Here is a 14,863-nt window from a genome sequence, read left to right as displayed (position 1 = left end):
ATGCCTTGGAAGATAGGGACTGTTAAAATAACGCACCGCGTAGCCGGAAAGTTTTTCAAAAAAATCGGAAATGACTCGACCCTCACCTTTTTCGTCTTCCCCGGACTGAATACCTTCGATGGTATCATAGGGGACGACACACTTAAAGACTTGAAAGCCGTAGTAGACAGGAAGAACAACTGCCTGGTTATATCCCCTGGGATAAAGATCACCCCTCTTGCTAAAAGGTCTCTTAACGTTACATACATTACTAGATCCAACGCATCCACCTGATGTAAGTCAAACGCTAAAGGCCCTAATCGACGAGTACACGCACCTTTTCGATCCCTTGTCGCCGGGCGAGACCGTCGACACAAGTATAAAGGCCGAAATCCGCACGACCACTTCAGACCCAATTTACACATAAAGCTACCCATAACCGGCTAATATGAGGTCTGAAGTGGATAGGCAAATCGGAGAACTCCTGAGTGAAGGCGTCATACGACCGTCCAAAAGTCCGTATAACTTTTCGGTGTGGATAGTGCTGAAAAAGGCGAAACCGGATGGCGAAGAGCAATGGCGGTTGGTCATTGCTTTTAAACGCTTAAATGCGGTCACAATTTCCGATACTTATTCGATCCCGGACATAAATTCCACGCTGGCTAGCCTTGGCGGGGCCAGATATTTCACAACACTCAAGTGTTACTTACTTCGGGGTTCCATCAAATACACATAAAACCGTCCGATACGGCGAAAACGGAATTCTCCACCCTAAACGGGAAATATGAGTTCCTCCGCCTTCCCTTCGGTTTGAAAAACGCCCCGGCCATCTTCCAACGAATGATCGATGGCGTTCTTCGGGAACACATCGGCAAAATCTGTTACGTTTACATTGACGACATCATCGTCTTTAGTAACGACTATTGAACGTCTATATTAACGACTTCGCCTGGTCTTTGAATGCCTTAAAAAGGCTCGACTTTAGGTAAATCTGGTAAATACTCAATTCTTGTCGACCCAGGTCGAGTTCCTCGGTTATATCGTCGGTCATGATGGTATCAGAGCGGACAAAAAAAAGGTAGAAAAGCTTTCCAAAATGAAACCTCCTAGGAACGTTCCGATGAATCATTACTTCAATTTGTGCCGTTCGGACACCGCGTCAGCTACTGAAGAAGGCTCCACCGTGCATAGTGCAGACGAAGACGCATATCACTTGCTATCTCATTATATACCCATTACTTTTACCCATTAACTTTTACCGGAATCAACTAATTTTTAACCCCGAGCGTTCGGAATATTTGTGCGAGCAACCCCACAGGGGCTTCGAACGCCATCTTACTCCCACCGGCACTAGTCTTTTGTCCGAGTTAATCGTCACTTTGGGTAAATACCTTAAACCATCGGTGGTCAACGGGGTTAAAATCCCGGAAACTTACCTGGCATCCTGGCATTGCCGCGTTCAAAATTCGAATAACGCAGAGGCTGGTGATGGACTTGTCGGATGCCGAAGAGATCTGCGAAGTTATTGAACGAGAACATCGCAGAGTTCATAGGGGTCCCCGAGAGGTGCGCCTGCAGCTTCTGGAGAAATACTATTTCCCCCAGATGGCTAGTACCATCCGCAGGCAACTGTCGTCCTGCGAGTGTTGTAAGCTCTTCAAGTACGAGAGACACCCTAATAAACCATTTCTCAACCGACACCTATCCCAAAGTACCCGTGTGAAATTCTTCACATCCATATTTTCACCTTGGGAAAAAAGATTTACCTGAGCTGCATAGACAAGCTCACGAAATTTGCCAAGCTCTTCCCTCTCGAATCGAAATCCGCGATTCATCTACGGGAAAAACTAGTTAAGGTACTTCACTACTTTACTGTCCCGAGGGTACTGGTCTCTGACAATGAGAGAGGCCTTCTGTGCCCAACAGTTTTGAATTACCTGCGTACATTGGGTATCGGTCTGTACAACACGCCGACCCAGAAAAGCGAAGTCAATGGTCAAATCGAGAGGTTTCATTCTACCTTCCTCGAGATCTTCCGGTGTTTCAAGCGCGAGCACCCTGGCTTCAAATTAAATGAATTGGTTGCCGTTGCGGTGGATAGGTACAATAATTCTATCCACTCAGTAACTAATAATAAACCAGTGGACCTGTTTTTTGACCGCTCGGCCAGAATCAACTACCAAGGTCTAACTAACTTCAGAACTAAGGTTCTCGAGGACGTTCGGGGTCTGATTGAATACCGTCAAGAGCTCGCAAACGCGGCTCATAATAAGACAAGGTCTGAGCCTATCTTATATAACGAGGGTGACAAAATATTCGTGGCCAATAAACAAATAAAAACAAAAGAGAAGCAACGTTTTAAGGCCGAGGAGATTGTCAAAGATAGAATTGTGACAATAAAAACCAAGATAGGCAAGATCTTCCATAAGTCAGACCTACGGAACTGAAATGGCATCAGATCGTTTGTGTGCGTTTTACACGCCTCCCCTACACGACCACGATTATATAATTTAAGTAACTTAGGAAGACTCGAGTCGCTGATCCAAGAGGCTCAACGCGAGGCGATGCAGCTGACAGATCCCCGGATTGCGGCGTTGGTGGCGTAATACTTGGAGGAGTCACAGGACGGCCTGTCGAGACTGACGGGTGCACAGCGGGGACGTCGATCTCTGGACTGGATTGGGTCCACCTGGAAATGGATTGCGGGCTCACCGGATGCGTCGGACTGGGACGCCATCCTTCATGCTCAGGAAAATGTCGTAAAAACGGCCGACCAACAAGTAAGGATAAACGCTGGGTTGTTTGATGCCTCTCACGAGTCCCTGAGGCAACTGAACGAGGTTACTGCAAGGGTCAATGCCATGGACTGAGATCTACATGCGGCTACGACCCTATTGCACAAGGCCTTGATCATCGATAGTCAGGTCGGCGAGCTGACTCAAGCATGCCAGTTGGCTAAGACAGGAATCGTCAACTTCCGTTTGCTGGACCACGTAGAAGTACAGTCGATTTTGGGTGAAGTATATCTGTATATTTTGGCCATGCCTAAGGTCGCTCCCAAGGACTACCGCTTGCTTCCTCTCCTTCCTACGACCCTCGAAGGAAAACAAGTCATGCTCAAACATGACAAGGTCGCCGTAAACTCCGAGGAATCCTATGCCATGGTGGACGATTGCCTCTCCATAGGCAACACGACTGTTTGTAAGGAAAAAAGCCTACTGAAGATGGACGAAAACGGCTGCATCCCCAAGTTATTGAAGAGTGGTCAGGCTAGATGCGAATTCCTCAGGAATAACGAGGCGCGCATAGAACTGGTCGAGGACGGTACAATGTTCTTATCCAACTTTAACGGGCATTGGAAGCCGGACACAGCGGAACCTACATAGACCAGTTCGCTAATAAGACGATTAGTGTGGCGGGAACCTACACGAGCTACTCTACGAGCCACCTCATGGTTATGCCAGCGATACTGACTACAGTCACCGCCACCGGGTACGCGCCTTCTCTCTACTATGTAAACGGCTTCAACATGGAAAACCTGAGGACACTCTCTGAAATGTCCGAGAGGGTTTCCTTCTCCTTCCTTCTGGAGGCATTGGTCGCATTGGTTGTCGGAGCGACTCTTTACACCATAGGGTATCCCTGTAGTGACCAACAGCACCCCAGACCCGGTGACGTTAGACGCTGGCCGGGCACCCAAAGCCCTATAATCTGCGGGACGCAGATCTTGAGAGGGGAGGAGCTATGAACCCTCTCCAAGTATATTACCCCCTACCCTATCCGACCGCCGCCTTACACGCGCACTCCCGTTACGCCACTTGACGGTCAACCACTCCTAAGTGAATTCCGTAAGAACGTTGACTTCGCCTCCCGCCTTGCCCACTAACTCGACGACGCATTCGACAGCCGCGCCGGCTACAATGTGCTGCGTCTGCAGACGACACTTTGTTGCTGGGAGCAGCGCAGCCGCCGGATATTGGGTAAGCGACCGCTGACATAGCGTGGGTCACATTTCGGGCACTTGCCCACAGCCGCTGACATAGCACGGCTCACATTTTGTCGCTTACCCGACAACTACGCGGGGTCGCCCCTCGCCCTGCGCTGTCTACAAAACGCTGCATTCAGCAAGGGGGCCGGAGGGCTAGTGAGAGCCAGCACCAACGCCAGAAGGCAGTCTTCCACGGACACCCGATCAACATACTTGCTTAAATTCCAGCTAATCATTGTAATCTCGACTTAAGCTCATACAATAAAATTATAACGTACGATAAACCGCGACTGTTTATTTACTCCGGAGAATCCTGGCAAGGACGAGGCGACTATCCACGAAAGCATCCGGAATGCTCCTGCTATTGACTAGGTGAGCTATGCGGCTACGTGAGCCGCAAGAACGAAGCGAGAAGCAGCACTCGCTTAACTGGCGCCCGAACAGTCAGAATCCTGACTTCAATGGTTAAAACAAAAAAAAAAACACAAAAAAAAAAATAAAAAAAAAGATAAAGAGTAAACCACGAAATGTGGTGAATAACGACAAGTGACAAAGTGGCAGTGATGTGGGAGTGGAATTATAAAAAAAACGATCACCCGCCGCAGTGAGAATGCCGCTACAACCTGTAGCTGGAACAACATTCTGCACAGGCGCAAAAAATCGTATATAACGAAAACATAATGCCGTCTCCGTCCAGGAGCGGCGCACATTTTACGCGGGCCTAAATGTAAAAAAAGGGAACTTATGTAGCGACCCACTGCGGCGATTTGTCTACAGCCCCTGTAGCTTATTCGCGAGTGCAAAGCTCATAGCGTCAACCCAAAACCTAGGTAAAACAAGAAGAATAATAACAAAGTAAACTGTGAATCGTGAATTAAGGCGGGTGGCAATCTGCTGGATAGGCTGAGCGGTGCGGAGGCGCCCGAAAAAGCTGCCCAGTGGATTGTGTGGCAACCGTACCCGTAGGCAAAGGCCTTTCCCCGAAAGGAAAAATACGGACCACCGTGCCCAGTGCTAAGTTCCACCCAACACAAAGCTCGCACGTCACTGTCGACATACACTGAATAAATCAAAAGCTAAATAAAATAGAAACAGAAATAACAAAATAGGAAAAAAAGGAAGAAAACCATTGCTCACAATAAAACTAAAAGAAAAAATATTCTTTTTCTTCCTACAGATACTAAGAAAAAACGATACATTCAACACGTCCACACAAGGATAAACACTAACTAAGGGTGAGTGAAACAACATTTACTATCTTAGAAAATCCGTCAATAAAGTAACTTCATTAAAAAGTAAAATATTGGAAATCTTGCGTGTCTGCTTATATTGTCCTTTGCACTTATTTTAAAAAATGGAGGAAATTAAGGAGACACTTAATGCACTCCTTGCCCAAATGACCGGGCTCATGAGAAAAATTAATAATAGGATGAATACTTAGAATCTGAAAATGTAGCCCGTAACCCAATAGTTACCCCCTCGGTGCCCTAGGTGCGTGCGCGCAACCAATTCGAGCTGAGGGAAGTTTTCACGCTTCCCGATTGAGTTTAGGAACTTCAAACGTTCGAGGGGCAGTCCGAGAGATACGTCTCTTGGGTCAACCGTGCGCAAGCCATCTTGGATGACTATGAAGTCATCAAAGGAAAACCTTTGTTCCGTGCCATAGTCTGCCACATTAGACAGAAAATAAGAGGCGAAGCCGAAGGAGCTCTCGACTCTTATGGGATTTTGGATGACGACTGGCCAGAGACTAGAAGAGTTCTAGCGTTACATTACGCGGATAAACGCGATGTGCGAACGCTAGAGTATCAGCTTGGCCAGTTGAGCCAAGGGAATAAGACTTTGGAAGAATATTATTTGGAGGTGAATAAACACTTCTCTCTTATCCTCAACGGATTAAAAGCCATGGGACACCCAATGGAGGCAGTCCGAGCCCTGTCCGAGCATTCCAGGGACAAGGCCCTCGACGTCTTCATTCGAGGAGTCGGTAACGACGCCTCCAGACTGTTGGTCATGCGTAGACCAAAAGATTTGCAGGAAGCATACTTATTTTGTAAGGAGTTGTAGGCGGTTGCCCCGAGAGGAGGCTCGTTCACCCAGTCTCCCCCACCTGTGAATTTTGCACCAAGTACCCGGTTTTACCGGCCGGCGAGCGGCCCTCGCCTGACTCCTGCCTATCAGGGAAATGGTAGACCTTCGTTAGGTTCGGGATATGGTCGCAGCACAACAATCGCTTCCAGGGCCCAAGACCGGCCTTGAAATAAGAACTGAGGGTCCAAATTTTATGACCGAAGCCTCTCCAGCGTCCCATACCTAAAATATGAGGGGAAAGATGGGGCTAAATTGCAATTCTTGATCGATACCGGCGCAAATAAAAATTTCATCAGCCACAAAAAATTCGGAAATGACTCGAACCTCACCTTTTTCGTCTTCCCCGGACTGAATACCTTCGATGGTATCATAGGGGACGACACGCTTAAAGACTTGAAAGCCGTAGTAGACAGGAAGAACAACTGCCTGGTTATATCCCCTGGGATAAAGATCACCCCTCTTGCTAAAAGTCTTTGAATGCCTTAAAAAGGCCCGACATTAGGTAAATCTGACCAAGACTCAATTCTTGTCGACCCAGGTCGAGTTCCTCGGTTATATCGTCGGTCATGATGGTATCAGAGCGGACAAGAAAAAGGTAGAAAAGGTTTCCAAAATGAAACCTCCTAGGAACGTCAAGGAACTGAAGAGCTTCCTTGGCATGACGTCCTACTATAGGAAGTTTATTCGCGGATATTAAAAAATCGCCAAACCTTTGACGAATTTGAATCGCGGGGAATCCGCTAGCGTGAAGGCGAATCAATCTGAAAAGGTCCCAGACCTTAAAACAATTTTATCCTCTTCAGAAGTGCTCTGAGAGCCGTATTGTCGCAAGACATTGAGGGAAAAGATCGCCTCATAGCTTATATCTCGCGCACTCTGTCCAAAACTGCGGAATACTATGCCCCCATAGAAAAAAAAAATGCTCGCTATAGTCTGGGTCTGCATCGGTTAAGGTTTATACAGTTGCTACCTCATGTGGAGGTACCCATTAACTTTTTCCGGAATCATCTAATTTTTGACCCCGAGCGTTCGGAATATTTGTGCGAGCAACCCCACAGGGGCTTCGAACGCCATCTTACTCCCACCGGCACTAGTCTTTTGTCCGAGTTAGTCGTCACTTTGGGTAAATACCTTAAACCATCGGTGGTCAACGGGGTTAAAATCCCGGAAACTTACCTGGCATCATTCCAACGTCTTTGCTTAGAGAATATTGCCGCGTTCAAAATTCGAATAACGCAGAGGCTGGTGATGGACTTGTCGGATGCCGAAGAGATCTGCGAAGTTATTGAACGAGAACATCGCAGAGTCTCCCCCCAGATGGGTAGATGGCTAGTACCATCCGCAGGCAACTGTCGTCGTGCGAGTGTTGTAAGCTCTTCAAGTACGAGAGACACCCTAATAAACCATTTCTCAACCGACACCTATCCCAAAGTACCCGTGTGAAATTCTTCACATCGATATTTTCACCTTGGGAAAAAAGATTTATTTGAGCTGCATAGACAAGCTCACGAAATTTGCCAAGCTCTTCCCTTCGAAATCCGCGATTCATCTACGGGAAAAACTAGTTAAGGTACTTCACTACTTTACTGTCCCGAGGGTACTGGTCTCTGACAATGAGAGAGGCCTTCCGTGCCCAACAGTTTTGAATTACCTGCGTACATTGGGTATCGGTCTGTACAACACGCCGACCCAGAAAAGCGAAGTCAATGGTCAAATCGAGAGGTTTCATTCTACCTTCCTCGAGATCTACCGGTGTTTCAAGCGCGAGCACCCTGACTTCAAATTAAATGAATTGGTTGCCGTTGCGGTGGATAGGTACAATAATTCTATCCACTCAGTAACTAATAATAAACCAGTGGACCTGTTTTTTGACCGCTCGGCCAGAATCAACTACCAAGGTCTAACTAACTTCAGAACTAAGGTTCGAGGTTCGAGGACGTTCGGGGTCTGATTGAATACCGGCAAGAGCTCGCAAACGCGGCTCATAATAAGACAAGGTCTGAGCCTATCTTATATAACGAGGGTGACAAAATATTCGTGGCCAATAAACAAATAAAAACAAAAGAGAAGCAACGTTTTAAGGCCGAGGAGATTGTCAAAGATAGAATTGTGACAATAAAAACCAAGATAGGCAAGATCTTCCATAAGTCAGACCTACGGAACTGAAATGGCATCAGATCGTTTGTGTGCGTTTTACACGCCTCCCCTACACGACCACGATTATATAATTTAAGTAGCATCATGAAAAAGAATATGACTCATAAGACTATTCTCTCCAACCAATATCGCAAGTATCATTGTCACCCATATGGTGGGGGCCGCAGACATCTTTAAATATGAGGCTCCGCTCGTCCCGCTACAAGAGGTCACCGTCTGGCGCGTCAACGGCCATTTCAAACTGGCACATGTAATCGACTTAGGAAGACTCGAGTCGCTGATCCAAGAGGCTCAACGCGAGGCGATGCAGCTGACAGATCCCCGGATTGCGGCGTTGGTGGCGTAATACTTGGAGGAGTCACAGGACGGCCTGTCGAGACTGACGGGTGCACAGCGGGGACGTCGATCTCTGGACTGGATTGGGTCCACCTGGAAATGGATTGCGGGCTCACCGGATGCGTCGGACTGGGACGCCATCCTTCATGCTCAGGAAAATGTCGTAAAAACGGCCGACCAACAAGTAAGGATAAACGCTGGGTTGCTTGATGCCTCTCACGAGTCCCTGAGGCAACTGAACGAGGTTACTGCAAGGGTCAATGCCATGGACTGAGATCTACATGCGGCTACGACCCTATTGCACAAGGCCTTGATCATCGATAGTCAGGTCGGCGAGCTGACTCAAGCATGCCAGTTGGCTAAGACAGGAATCGTCAACTCCCGTTTGCTGGACCACGTAGAAGTACAGTCGATTTTGGGTGAAGTCAGGAACCTGTCGTATCAGAATGCAGTCGAAGCACTGGAGTTTTCTCGGCCGTCCTTGCTAGCTAACGGAACGGCGCTTATTTTGGCCATGCCTAAGGTCGCTCCCTACGACCCTCGAAGGAAAACAAGTCATGCTCAAACATGACAAGGTCGCCGTAAACTCCGAGGAATCCTATGCCATGGTGGACGATTGCCTCTCCATAGGCAACACGACTGTTTGTAAGGAAAAAAGCCTACTGAAGATGGACGAAAACGGCTGCATCCCCAAGTTATTGAAGAGTGGTCAGGCTAGATGCGAATTCCTCAGGAATAACGAGGCGCGCATAGAACTGGTCGAGGACGGTACAATGTTCTTATCCAACTTTAACGGGCATTGGAAGCCGGACACAGCGGAACCTACATAGACCAGTTCGCTAATAAGACGATTAGTGTGGCGGGAACCTACACGAGCTACTCTACGAGCCACCTCATGGTTATGCCAGCGATACTGACTACAGTCACCGCCACCGGGTACGCGCCTTCTCTCTACTATGTAAACGGCTTCAACATGGAAAACCTGAGGACACTCTCTGAAATGTCCGAGAGGGTTTCCTTCTCCTTCCTTCTGGAGGCATTGGTCGCATTGGTTGTCGGAGCGACTGTTTACACCATAGGGTATCCCTGTAGTGACCAACAGCACCCCAGACCCGGAGACGTTAGACGCTGGCCGGGCACCCAAAGCCCTATAATCTGCGGGACGCAGATCTTGAGGGGGGAGGAGTTATGAACCCTCTCCAAGTATATTACCCCCTACCCTATCCGACCGCCGCCTTACACGCGCACTCCCGTTGCGCCACTTGACGGTCAACCACTCCTAAGTGCATTCCGTAAGAATGCTGACTTCGCCTCCCGCCTTGCCCACTAACTCGACGACGCATTCGACAGCCGCGCCGGCTACAATGTGCTGCGTCTGCAGACGACACTTTGTTGCTGGGAGCAGCGCAGCCGCCGGATATTGGGTAAGCGACCGCTGACATAGCGTGGGTCACATTTCGGGCACTTGCCCACAGCCGCTGACATAGCACGGCGCACATTTCGGTCGCTTACCCGACAACTACGCGGGGTCGTCCCTCGCCCTGCGCTGTCTACAAAACGCTGCATTCAGCAAGGGGGCCGGAGGGCTAATGAGAGCCAGCACCAACGCCAGAAGGCAGTCTTCCACGGACACCCGATCAACATACTTGCTTAAATTCCAGCTAATCATTGTAATCTCGACTTAAGCTCATACAATAAAATTATAACGTACGATAAACCGCGACTGTTTATTTACTCCGGAGAATCCTGGCAAGGACGAGGCGACTATCCACGAAAGCATCCGGAATGCTCCTGCTATTGACTAGGTGAGCTATGCGGCTACGTGAGCCACAAGAACGAAGCGAGAAGCAGCACTCGCTTAACTGGCGCCCGAACAGTCAGAATCCTGACTACAATGGTTAAAACAAAAAAAAAAAACAACACCAAAAAAAATAAAAAAAAAGATAAAGAGTAAACCACGAAATGTGGTGAATAACGACAAGTGACAAAGTGGCAGTGATGTGGGAGTGGAATTATAAAAAAAACGATCACCCGCCGCAGTGAGAATGCCGCTACAACCTGTAGCTGGAACAACATTCTGCACAGGCGCAAAAAATCGTATATAACGAAAACATAAGACCATCTGCAGCATCGTTAATGCCGTCTCCGTCCAGGAGCGGCGCACATTTTACGCGGGCGCAAAGTGTCTACCCTAAATATAAAAAAAGGGAACGTAGCGACCCACTGCGGCGATTTGTCTACAGCCCCTGTAGCTTATTCGCGAGTGCAAAGCTCATAGCGTCAACCCAAAACCTAGGTAAAACAAGAAGAATAATAACAAAGTAAACTGTGAATCGTGAATTAAGGCGGGTGGCAATCTGCTGGATAGGCTGAGCGGTGCGGAGGCGCCCGAAAAAGCTGCCCAGTGGATTGTGTGGCAACCGTACCCGTAGGCAAAGGCCTTTCCCCGAAAGGAAAAATACGGACCACCGTGCCCAGTGCTAAGTTCCACCCAACACAAAGCTCGCCCGTCTCTGTCGACATACACTGAATAAATCAAAAGCTAAATAAAATAGAAATAGAAATAACAAAATAGGAAAAAAAGGAAAAAAACCATTGCCCACAATAAAACTAAAAGAAAAAATATTCTTTTTCTTCCTACAGATACTAAGAAAAAACGATACATTCAACACGTCCACACAAGGATAAACACTAACTAAGGGTGAGTGAAACAACATTTACTATCTGAGAAAATCCGTCAATAAAGTAACTTCATTAAAAAGTAAAATATTGGAAATCTTGCGTGTCTGCTTATATTGTCCTTTGCACTTATTTTAAAAAATGGAGGAAATTAAGGAGACACTTAATGCACTCCTTGCCCAAATGACCGGGCTCATGAGAAAAATTAATAATAGGATGAATACTTAGAATCTGAAAATGTAGCCCGTAACCCAATAGTTACCCCCTCGCTGCCCTAGACGGGTGCGCGCAACGAATTCGAGCTGAGGGAAGTTTTCACGCTTCCCGATTGAGTTTAGGAACTTCAAACGTTCGAGGGGCAGTCCGAGAGATACGTCTCTTGGGTCAACCGTGCGCAAGCCATCTTGGATGACTATGAAGTCATCAAAAGAAAACCTTTGTTCCGAGCCATAGTCTGCCACATTAGACAGAAAATAAGAGGCGAAGCCGAAGGAGCTCTTGACTATTATGGGATTTTGGATGACGACTGGCCAGAGACTACAAAAGTTCTAGCGTTACACTACGCGGATAAACGCGATGTGCGAACGCTCGAGTATCAGCTTCGCCAGTTGAGCCAAGGGAATAATTTGGAAGAATATTATTTGGAGGTGAATAAACACCTCTCTCTTATCCTCAACGGATTAAAAGCCATGGGACACCCAATGGAGGCAGTCAGAGCCCTGTCCGAGCATTCCAGGGACAAGGCCCTCGACGTCTTCATTCGAGGAGTCGGTAACGACGCCTCCAGACTGTTGGTCATGCGTAGACCAAAAGATTTGCAGGAAGCATACTTCTTTTGTAAGGAGTTGCAGGCGGTTGCCCCGAGAGGAGGCTCGTTCGCCCAGTCTCCCCCACCTGCGAATTTTGCACCAGAATTTTACCGGCCGGCGAGCGGCCCTCGCCTCACTCCTGCCTATCAGGAAAATGGTAGACCTTCGTTGGGTTCGGGATATGGTGGCTCGCAACACGGCCCAAGACCGGCCATTAAAATGGAGTCGAATCGATCAGGCCAGTCCTACCGTTCAGATTACAGGTCTCCTCAAAGCGAGGGTTCCGGTATAAGGAGAACAACGTCTGAATAACAGAATCCGTTCCAAAGGGCAACGAAACTCTATCACATGGAGCCTGTACCTGACCCTTCAACTACTATCCCTGCTGAACATGGCAAAGTCCTTCCAACTGACCCATACTACGATCAACGCGGTGCTGAGAACATCGGCATGCCTTGGAAGATAGGGACTGTTAAAATAACGCACCGCGTAGCCGGAAAGTTTTTCAAAAAAATCGGAAATGACTCGACCCTCACCTTTTTCGTCTTCCCCGGACTGAATACCTTCGATGGTATCATAGGGGACGACACACTTAAAGACTTGAAAGCCGTAGTAGACAGGAAGAACAACTGCCTGGTTATATCCCCTGGGATAAAGATCACCCCTCTTGCTAAAAGGTCTCTTAACGTCAATACATTACTAGATCCAACGCATCCACCTGAAGTAAGTCAAACGCTAAAGGCCCTAATCGACGAGTACACGCACCTTTTCGATCCCTTGTCGCCGGGCGAGGCCGTCGACACAAGTATAAAGGCCGAAATCCGCACGACCACTTCAGACCCAATTTACACATAAAGCTACCCATAACCGGCTAATATGAGGTCTGAAGTGGATAGGCAAATCGGAGAACTCCTGAGTGAAGGCGTCATACGACCGTCCAAAAGTCCGTATAACTCTTCGGTGTGGATAGTGCTGAAAAGGGCGAAACCGGATGGCGAAAAGCAATGGCGGTTGGTCATTGATTTTAAACGCTTAAATGCGGTCACAATTTCCGATACTTATTCGATCCCGGACATAAATTCCACGCTGGCTAGCCTTGGCGGGGCCAGATATTTCACAACACTCAAGTGTTACTTACTTCGGGGTTCCATCAAATACACATAAAACCGTCCGATACGGCGAAAACGGAATTCTCCACCCTAAACGGGAAATATGAGTTCCTCCGCCTTCCCTTCGGTTTGAAAAACGCCCCGGCCATCTTCCAACGAATGATCGATGGCGTTCTTCGGGAACACATCGGCAAAATCTGTTACGTTTACATTGACGACATCATCGTCTTTAGTAACGACTATTGAAGAACCTTCGCCTGGTCTTTGAATGCCTTAAAAAGGCTCGACTTTAGGTAAATCTGACCAATACTCAATTCTTGTCGACCCAGGTCGAGTTCCTCGGTTATATCGTCGGTCATGATGGTATCAGAGCGGACAAGAAAAAGGTAGAAAAGCTTTCCAAAATGAAACCTCCTAGGAACGTTCCGATGAATCATTACTTCAATTTGTGCCGTTCGGACACCGCGTCAGCTACTGAAGAAGGCTCCACCGTGCATAGTGCAGACGAAGACGCATCCCACTTGCTATCTCATTATATACCCATTACTTTTACCCATTAACTTTTACCGGAATCAACTAATTTTTAACCCCGAGCGTTCGGAATCCTTGTTCGAGCAACCCCACAGGGGCATCGAACGCCATCTTATTCCCACCGGCATTAGTCTTTTGTCCGAGTTAGTCGTCACTTTGGGTAAATACCTTAAACCATCGGTGGTCAACGGGGTTAAAATCCCGGAAACTTACCTGGCATCATTCCAACGTCTTTGCTTAGAGAATTTTGCCGCGTTCAAAATTCGAATAACGCAGAGGCTGGTGATGGACTTGTCGGATGCCGAAGAGATCTGCGAAGTTATTGAACGAGAACATCGCAGAGTTCATAGGGGTCCCCGAGAGGTGCGCCTGCAGCTTCTGGAGAAATACTATTTCCCCCAGATGGCTAGTACCATCCGCAGGCAACTGTCGTCCTGCGAGTGTTGTAAGCTCTTCAAGTACGAGAGACACCCTAATAAACCATTTCTCAACCGACACCTATCCCAAAGTACTCGTGTGAAATTCTTCACATCCATATTTTCACCTTGGGAAAAAAGATTTACCTGAGCTGCATAGACAAGCTCACGAAATTTGCCAAGCTCTTCCCTCTCGAATCGAAATCCGCGATTCATCTACGGGAAAAACTAGTTAAGGTACTTCACTACTTTACTGTCCCGAGGGTACTGGTCTCTGACAATGAGAGAGGCCCTCTGTGCCCAACAGTTTTGAATTACCTGCGTACATTGGGTATCGGTCTGTACAACACGCCGACCCAGAAAAGCGAAGTCAATGGTCAAATCGAGAGGTTTCATTCTACCTTCCTCGAGATCTACCGGTGTTTCAAGCGCGAGCACCCTGGCTTCAAATTAAATGAATTGGTTGCCGTTGCGGTGGATAGGTACAATAATTCTATCCACTCAGTAACTAATAATAAACCAGTGGACCTGTTTTTTGACCGCTCGGCCAGAATCAACTACCAAGGTCTAACTAACTTCAGAACTAAGGTTCTCGAGGACGTTCGGGGTCTGATTGAATACCGGCAAGAGCTCGCAAACGCGGCTCATAATAAGACAAGGTCTGAGCCTATCTTATATAACGAGGGTGACAAAATATTCGTGGCCAATAAACAAATAAAAACAAAAGAGAAGCAACGTTTTAAGGCCGAGGAGATTGTCAAAGATAGA

This window comes from Drosophila erecta, unplaced genomic scaffold, assembly GCF_003286155.1.
Source record: "Drosophila erecta strain 14021-0224.00,06,07 unplaced genomic scaffold, DereRS2 tig00000246-arrow-arrow-pilon, whole genome shotgun sequence".
Classification (NCBI taxonomy): domain Eukaryota; kingdom Metazoa; phylum Arthropoda; class Insecta; order Diptera; family Drosophilidae; genus Drosophila; species Drosophila erecta.
The sequence above is the reverse complement of the archived record's forward strand: the minus strand, read 5'-3'. Positions refer to the sequence as shown.